The following is a 7,884-nucleotide window of genomic DNA, read 5'->3' as shown; positions in this document are numbered from 1 at the left end:
AAAAAAACAGCAAATAAAGCCTAAACCCAGCAGGAGAAGAGAAATAATAAAGATCAGAGCAGAAATCAATGAAATAGAAACCAAAAGAACAGTAGGACAACGAAACTAGGAGCTGGTTGTTTGAGAGAATTAAGAAGATTGATAAACCCCTGGCCAGACTGATCAAAAAGAAACATGACCCAAATCAACAAAATCATGAATGAAAGAGGAGAGATCACAACCAAAGAAATACAAACAATTATAAGAACATAGTATGAGCAACTCTATGCCAGCAAATTAGATAGCCTGGAAGAAATGGGTGCATTCCTAGAGATGTATCAACTACCAAAACTGAACCAGGAAGAAATAGAAGACCTGAACAGACCTATAACCACTAAGGAAATTGAAGCAGTCCTCAAAAATCTCCCAACAAACAAAAGCCCGGAGCCAGATGGCTTCCCAGGGGAATTCTACCAAACATTTAAAGAAGAATTAATACCTGTTCTCCTGAAACTGTTCCAAAAAATAGAAATGGAAGGAAAACTTCCAAACTCATTTTATGAGGCCAGCATTCCCTTGATCCCAAAACCAGACAAAGACCCCATCAAAAAGGAGAATTACAGACCAATATCCTTGATGAACATGGATGCAAAAATTCTCACCAAAATACTAGCCAATAGGATCCAACAGTACATTAAAAGGATTATTCACCACGACCAAGTGGGATTTATCCCTGGGCTGCAAGGTTGGTTCAACATCCACAAAAATCAACGTGATACAATACATTAACAAAAGAAAGAACAAGAATCATATGATCCTCTCAATAGATGCAGAAAAAGCATTTGACAAGGTACAGCATCCTTTCTTGATCAAAACTCTTCAGAGTATAGGGATAGAGGGTACATACCTCACTATCATAAAAGCCATCTATGAAAAACCTACAGCGAATATCATTCTCAATGGGGAAAAGCTGAGCGCTTTCCCCCTAAGGTCAGGAATGCGGCAGGGATGTCCACTGTCACCACTGCTATTCAACATAGTATTAGAAGTCCTAGCCACAGCGATCAGACAACAGAAAGATATCAAAGGCATCCAAATCGGCAAAGAAGAAGTCAAACTCTGTTTGCAGATGATATGATACTTTATGTGGAAAACCCAAAAGACTCCACCCCAAAACGGCTAGAACTCATACAGGAATTCAGTAAAGTGGCAGGATATAAAATCAATGCACAGAAATCAGTGGCATTCCTATACACCACCACCAAGACAGAAGAAAGAGATATAAAGGAGTCGATCCCATTTACAATTGCACCCAAAACCATAAGATACCTAGGAATAAATCTAACCAAAGAGGCAAAGGATCTGTACTCAGAAAACCATAAAATACTCATGAAAGAAATTGAGGAAGACATAAAGAAATGGGAAAACGTTCCATGTTCATGGATTGGAAGAACAAACATTGTGAAGATGTCAATGCTACCTAGAGCAATCTACACATTCAATGCAATCCCCATCAAAATATCATCTGCTTTTTTCAAAGAAATGGAACAAATAATCCTAAAATTTGTATGCAACCAGAAGAGACCCCAGATAGCCAGAGGAATGTTGAAAAAGAAAAGCAAAGCTGGCGGCATCACAATTCCGGACTTCCAGCTCTATTACAAAGCTGTCATCATCAAGACAGTATGGTACTGGCACAAAAACAGACACACAGACCAATGGAACAGAATCGAGAGCCCAGAAATGGACCCTCAACTCTATGGTCAACTCATCTTTGACAAAGCAGGAAGGAATGTCCAATGGAAAAAAGACAGTCTCTTCAACAAATGGTGCTGGGAAAATTGGACAGCCACATGCAGAAGAATGAAACTGCACCACTTCCTTACCCCACACACAAAAATAGACTCCAAATGGTTGAAAGACTTAAATGCGAGACAGGAGTCCATCAAAATCCTGAAGGAGATCACAGGCAGCAACCCCTTCGACCTCAGCCGCAGCAAGTTCTTCCTAGAAACATCACCAAAGGCAAGGGAAGCAAGGGCAAAAATGAACTATCGGGATTTCATCAAGATAAAAAGCTTTTGCACAGCAAAAGAAACAGTCCACAAAACCAAAAGACAACTGAAGAATGGGAGAAGATATTTGCAAATGACATATCAGATAAAGGGCTAGTATCCAAAATCTATAAAGAACTTATCAAACTCAACACCCAAAGAACAAATGATCCAATCAAGAAATGGGCAGAAGACATGAAGAGACATTTTTCCAAGAAGACATCCAAATGCCCAACAGACGCATGAAAAAGTGCTCAACATCGCTCGGCATCAGGGAAATCCAAATCAAAATCTCAATGAGATACCACCTCACACCCGTCAGAATGGCTAAAATTGACAAGTCAGGAAACAACAGATGTTGGCGGGGATGCGGAGAAAGGGGAACCCTCCTACACTGTTGGTGGGAATGCAAGCTGGTGCAAACCCTCTGAAAAACAGTGTGGAGGTTCCTCAAAAAGTTGAAAATAGAGCCAACATACGATCCAGCAGTTGCACTACTGGGTATTTACCCCAAAGATACAAATGTAGGGATCTGAAGGGGTACGTGCTCCCCAATGTTTATAGCAGCAATGTCCACAATAGCCAAACTGTGGAAAGAGCCAAGATGTCCATCGACAGATGAATGGATAAAGAAGATGTGGGGTATACACACACATACACACATACACACATACACACACACACACACACACACACACACACAAATGGAATATTATGCAGCCATCAAAAGGAATGAGATCTTGCCATTTGCAACAATGTGGATGGAGCTGGAGGGTGTTATGCTGAGTGAAATAAGTCAATCAGAGAAAGACATGTATCATATGACCTCACTGATAGGAGGAATTCTAATCTCAGGAAACAAACTGAGGGTTGCTGGAGTGGGGTGGGGTGGGAGGGATGGGGTGGCTGGGTGATAGACATTGGGGAGGGTATGTGCTATGGTGAGCGCTGTGAATTGTGCAAGATTGTTGAATCACAGATCTGTACCTCTGATACAAATAATGCAATATATGTTACGAAAAAAAAGAAGAAGATAGCAGGAGGGGAAGAATGAAGGGGGGAAATCGGAGGGGGAGACGAACCATGACAGATGATGGACTCTGAAAAACATACTGAGGGTTCTAGAGGGGAGGAGGTAGGGGGATGGGTTAGCCTGATGATGGGTATTAAAGAGGGCACGTTCTGCATGGAGCACTGGGTGTTATGCACAATGAATCATGGAACACTACATCACAAACTAATGATGTAATGTATGGTGATTAACATATCAATAAAAAAATTTTAAAGAAAAAAAATTGCAAAAAAATAAATAAAATCAGGAGGATTCTCAGAGACCACATGTGTTACATTATTTAAGATTTCATTTATTAGACAGAAAGAGCAAGCGAGCAAGCAAGCTTGCAAGCAGGGGGAGGGGCAAAGGAGAGGGAGAATCTCAAGCAGACTCCACACTGGGCACAGAGCCTGATGCAGGGCTTGATCCCAGGACCCTGAGATCACGACCTGAGCCAAAATTCAAGAGTTAGGACGCTTAACTGACTAAGCTACCTAGGCTCCTCTGTGTTATTTTTTTTAACGCCATAGTTTTTCACCTCTCCTTATACATGTCACCACGTGACTTTGAAGCACCCTCCCACTCTGACTCTGGGCTTAGCCACGTAATTTGCTTTGGTCAAAGAGATGTTAGTAAATATGATGTAACCAGAGGTGGGAAATGTACTTGCATAGACTTGACCTCCCTCTTGCATGTCTGCCACCCCTGCTGAAGGATGCGAGCAAAGCTTAGTGACCCCAAATGCCCAAGCATAGGCCATCCCAGATCAACCAGCCATCAGCCATCCCCACGTATGTGAGTGAACCCAACCAAGATCAGCAGAACTGCCCAGCCAACCAGCTCAGAGGAGTGAGCAACAAACCCTGATTGTTATACGCACTGAAATTTGAGGTTGTTAGACAGCATTATGGTAGTAGGTAACAGAATGGTAGTACCATTCTAAGGGTTTGAAAATAGGGTTCCTTAGAGTTCTAAAGGTCTATAGAAGTGTCCAGAGGGAGGTGAGTATCAGGGGGTAGTACAAACCCCCAATTTAGTTTTAACTAGAATACTATTAGTTTTCTGTTTTACATATTGAAGTTTTGTGTAGGGTTTCATATGACAAAACAATTCCTTGCTCTATCAGTTTGGAATGCTTTGGACAGTAAGTACTAGACTATATCTCATAGTGTGTGTATTATAGTAATATATAGCTTTATATGCCTATCTGTATCCTATATGACATATTTAAAAGGCAAGAAAAATCTTATAGAGCTAACTGCCTCAAGCTGCTACCTAACTTATTTCTAGGAATTTGGTGATCCTCATTGGTAATGATGCCTTTTACTATATTTGTCATTGCTCTCTTTAGCTCAGTTATCATAGAATCCTTCTGAGCTTTCCTACTTCCCATATAGTTCACTTCAAATATGCCGAGATATTTGATGATTCACAGCAGCTCTACAAGGGAAGTGTTATTCTTATCCCATCTTACAGACTGGAAATGAAAAACCTAACGCCCAGGTGGAGGAGGGAGACTTGCCCAAAGTCACACAGCTTAGAGGTACAAGGAATTCAGCCTTGGTCTGCCTGACTCCAAAGCCTAGATTTGTAGTACTTTATACAGTAACTATTATCCCATTTAACAAGAGGGTTGGAGGTAGAGTGTTCCAGGCCCAATTCAATGTCTCAATAATGACACCAAGGATCTTTTTTTTTTTTTTTGCCATTCTTACTGTGTTCATCTTTTGATGAACTCATGCATGTTGCCTCATGGCCTCAAGATGGCTGCCACAGCCCAAAGCATAAATGCCTGCATTTGGGGCAGGAAGAAAGTGGAGAGGGGCTGCCAGCCAACTCTTCCTACTCTCATGCCTGTCCCTTTTAATTAGAAAACAAACGATCTTACTCAGAACCACACTGCCCTGTCCCTGCAAACTTCCCCTTATCCTCTATTGGCCAGAACTGGACTCAGGTAAACCACTGCTGGCTGTGAAGGAGGCTGAAAAAAGTAAATATGTGGTACAGGAAAAGGGGAGAGGCATGAGAGGCTTAATAGAGTCAGGAAGCATCCCAGGGGCTGGTCATGTTGCTGTCCCAAACAAAACCAGAGTTTTGTCAGCAAGGAAGAGGTTAAGAACGGCCATGGGGTAGTGAGGACACTGGAATCTGCTGCCTCCCCTTCAATATACTCCTTCAATAAAGGCCTTGACCTCAGTGGTCAACCTCTTTAAGGACTGATTCAGCAGCAGAGAGCCTCCTCGCCCAAGGCCACGCATCCCCTTCCCGGGGCAGCCCACACCCAACAACTGACTGCCATAGGGTTTAAAGGCTTGAACACCTCAGGCCAACTTGGGACAACCCCCAAAGGCCATCTTATTTCTCTATGGGGTCAGCTGGCTGTCATCAAGCCTGGCTTTGCAGATCAACTTCTACTTCCTTCCCCACCCTCCCCAAGGGCGTGCCCTAAAGCATGTCCTGCACATTCAGCTCCATCTCAGAGCCTGCTTCTCTGAAAATCTGATGTGCAACGAGAGGCAACTAAAAATGTCCCCTCCATCAGCTAATAAAAGTCTGCAACGCACTGGAGATCAGTAAACATTTTATGTCAATGGTCAGATAGCAAATATTTTAGGCTTTGTGGCCATAAGGTCTCTGTTGAGACTGCTCACCTCAATCTTTGTGGCAGGGAAGCTGCCAGACAGTATGTAAAGAAGGGGCGTGGTCGTGGGTCAACAAAACTGCACGGGTCCACTTAGACGTAGATTTTTTTTTTTTTAACAGCACAGTACTGTAGATTTAATTTCTCTGATGATTTCCCTAGTAATATTTTCTTTTCTCTAGCTTCCTTTATTGTGAGAATACAGGGTATAATGCATAGAACACACAAATATGTGTGAATCACTGTTTATATTACCACTAAGCCTTCCAATCCTATTAGAAGTTACTTTCTGGGGAGCCAAAAGTTACATGCGGAGTTTCGACCCTGCACCCCAAACCCCTGATGTTTTATATTTGCAAAAATAGGCTGTGTGCCAACCCCTGGACTAGATCAGTGATCCCATTTTATAGTTGAGCAAACTGAGCCCGCAGAGAGGAAAGAACTAACATTTGCTGAGTGGTAACCAGCTGCTAGACAGTGGGCTTTTTGGTATAAATTAACTTCATATCTGCATATCGGGCTAAGCATGTCAATGAAAATCACATTTAAGGCACTTAGATACCCTGGACACAGGTATGTTCAAATTGTGGTAATATGTTTAATGAGCACTTACAATGAGCAGGTGTGTGCTCAGTCCTGTATCCCCCTTTTTCACTTAGGCCTCATAGCAGAGCCCCAATTCACAGAGAAGGTCAGAAGCACAGTGGGGCACCTGGGTGGCTCAGTTGGTTAAAGGCTCGACTTTTGGTTTCGGCTCAGGTCATGGTGTCAGGGTCGTGAGGTCCAGCCCCCGCACTGGGCTCCGCACTGGGCGTGCAGCCTGCTTAGGATTCCCTCCACCTCTCATTGCTCTCTCTCTCCTTCTCTAAAAAACAAACACATTTTCAACCAGAGAAATGGTGCTGGGATTTTCCTATAGAACATCCTCCATGCCGGATTCCTGCATTAACAAAACCCACCGCATGTGTCTCAGGACACACATCTCCAGGAGTTAATATAGTCAGGCTGAGACGGGGCCCAGGACAGACTGTACCGTGCCAGGAAAAGCCAGTAAACGGGTGCCCAGCCCAGCAATCACTCATGACCACCACTTATCAGAGGAAACGAATGGGGGAGTTGCTGCTTCCTGGAGCATCCATTTTACTAGAATCTAAGAAGACTCTTCAGGGAGGGGACTGTGATTTTTGGTTCTAGATAGTTTTGCCAAATGCATCTTTGCCATAAACGTTTTCACTACGTAACTCCTTAGCAGTAAGGCAATTTGGCTGTAAAAAGTTAAAAAAAAAAAATCTGGTTGACTGTTGACTTCACTTCTCCACCAACACAGTGCTCCCATTTGTATATTCTATAAATCTTAGCCCTCCTAATGGTCTACACGCTGGCGCAGAGTTTGGAACCCACATTTCCCACGGAACTTTAAAAGGTCTATCAGGGAACATGGGAAAACGTGCCAAGAACAAACAACGGTCTAGATGGCTTTCACGACGCAGATGAAGCTCAGTTACAAATACGCATCCTGGTATTTGGAAGAGGATAGATACCTCTCTTAACAAAGGAAGAAATTTTAGTGAAAAAAGTTAAAGTGTGATGTGGAATGAGACGAACCAAGAAAAAAAGTATAATGCTATGAATGAAAGACTTTGAAGTCAAGTGCTTAGGTACAGCCCCCCAAATAAAATCCATTGTTTCCATAGCATTGCCGTGAATCTACACACACTTAAGATGCACTCACATATTTTGTTATTTTGCAATAGATCCGTTTTAATTTTGTTATTCATTTTTTATGTTTCACGATGTCCTTCTTAAGAATGCCCTCTTTTATTTCTCGTGATTTTATCTTTTACTGCAAAATTGAGCTATGGCCAATTAGTTATATGGCAAAAAATATATATATATATATATGCTTGCAGTGAAAACACACGACACGGTTCTTTTTTATATCATAAAAGGCTCGAACGCAGCGCATAGTCAAATGCAAATCAGCCGTAGAGGTTCAAGATAAAATAAAGCAATGTCAAACTACAAGCATCCCTGGCCCACCTCCCCTGCCAGACGCCCCCACATACCTGCACCCCCTCCTCCCAGTGGGCTCACGAGAAGGCGGGTTTTGAGGTCAGACTGGCTCCAGAGCTGGGCCCCATCAACCCTCTGGCCTC

General features: G+C 42.7%; 1 long non-coding RNA gene across 1 annotated transcript in view; it reads right to left on the bottom strand.

Moving 5' to 3' along the window:
- LOC141370634 (uncharacterized) overlaps positions 1 to 7,884 on the bottom strand; it is a 38,039-nt gene extending 30,155 nt beyond the window's left edge. The window contains exon 1 of the long non-coding RNA XR_012374831.1: positions 7,795 to 7,884. This is a non-coding gene — a long non-coding RNA (uncharacterized lncRNA). The remainder of the gene's footprint in view (positions 1 to 7,794) is intronic.

This window comes from Callorhinus ursinus, unplaced genomic scaffold (genome assembly GCF_003265705.2).
Source record: "Callorhinus ursinus isolate GAN/ISIS: 27379988/994484 unplaced genomic scaffold, GSC_fseal_2.0 scaffold41, whole genome shotgun sequence".
Classification (NCBI taxonomy): Eukaryota; Metazoa; Chordata; class Mammalia; order Carnivora; family Otariidae; genus Callorhinus; species Callorhinus ursinus.
The sequence above is the reverse complement of the archived record's forward strand: the minus strand, read 5'-3'. Positions and strand labels throughout refer to the sequence as shown.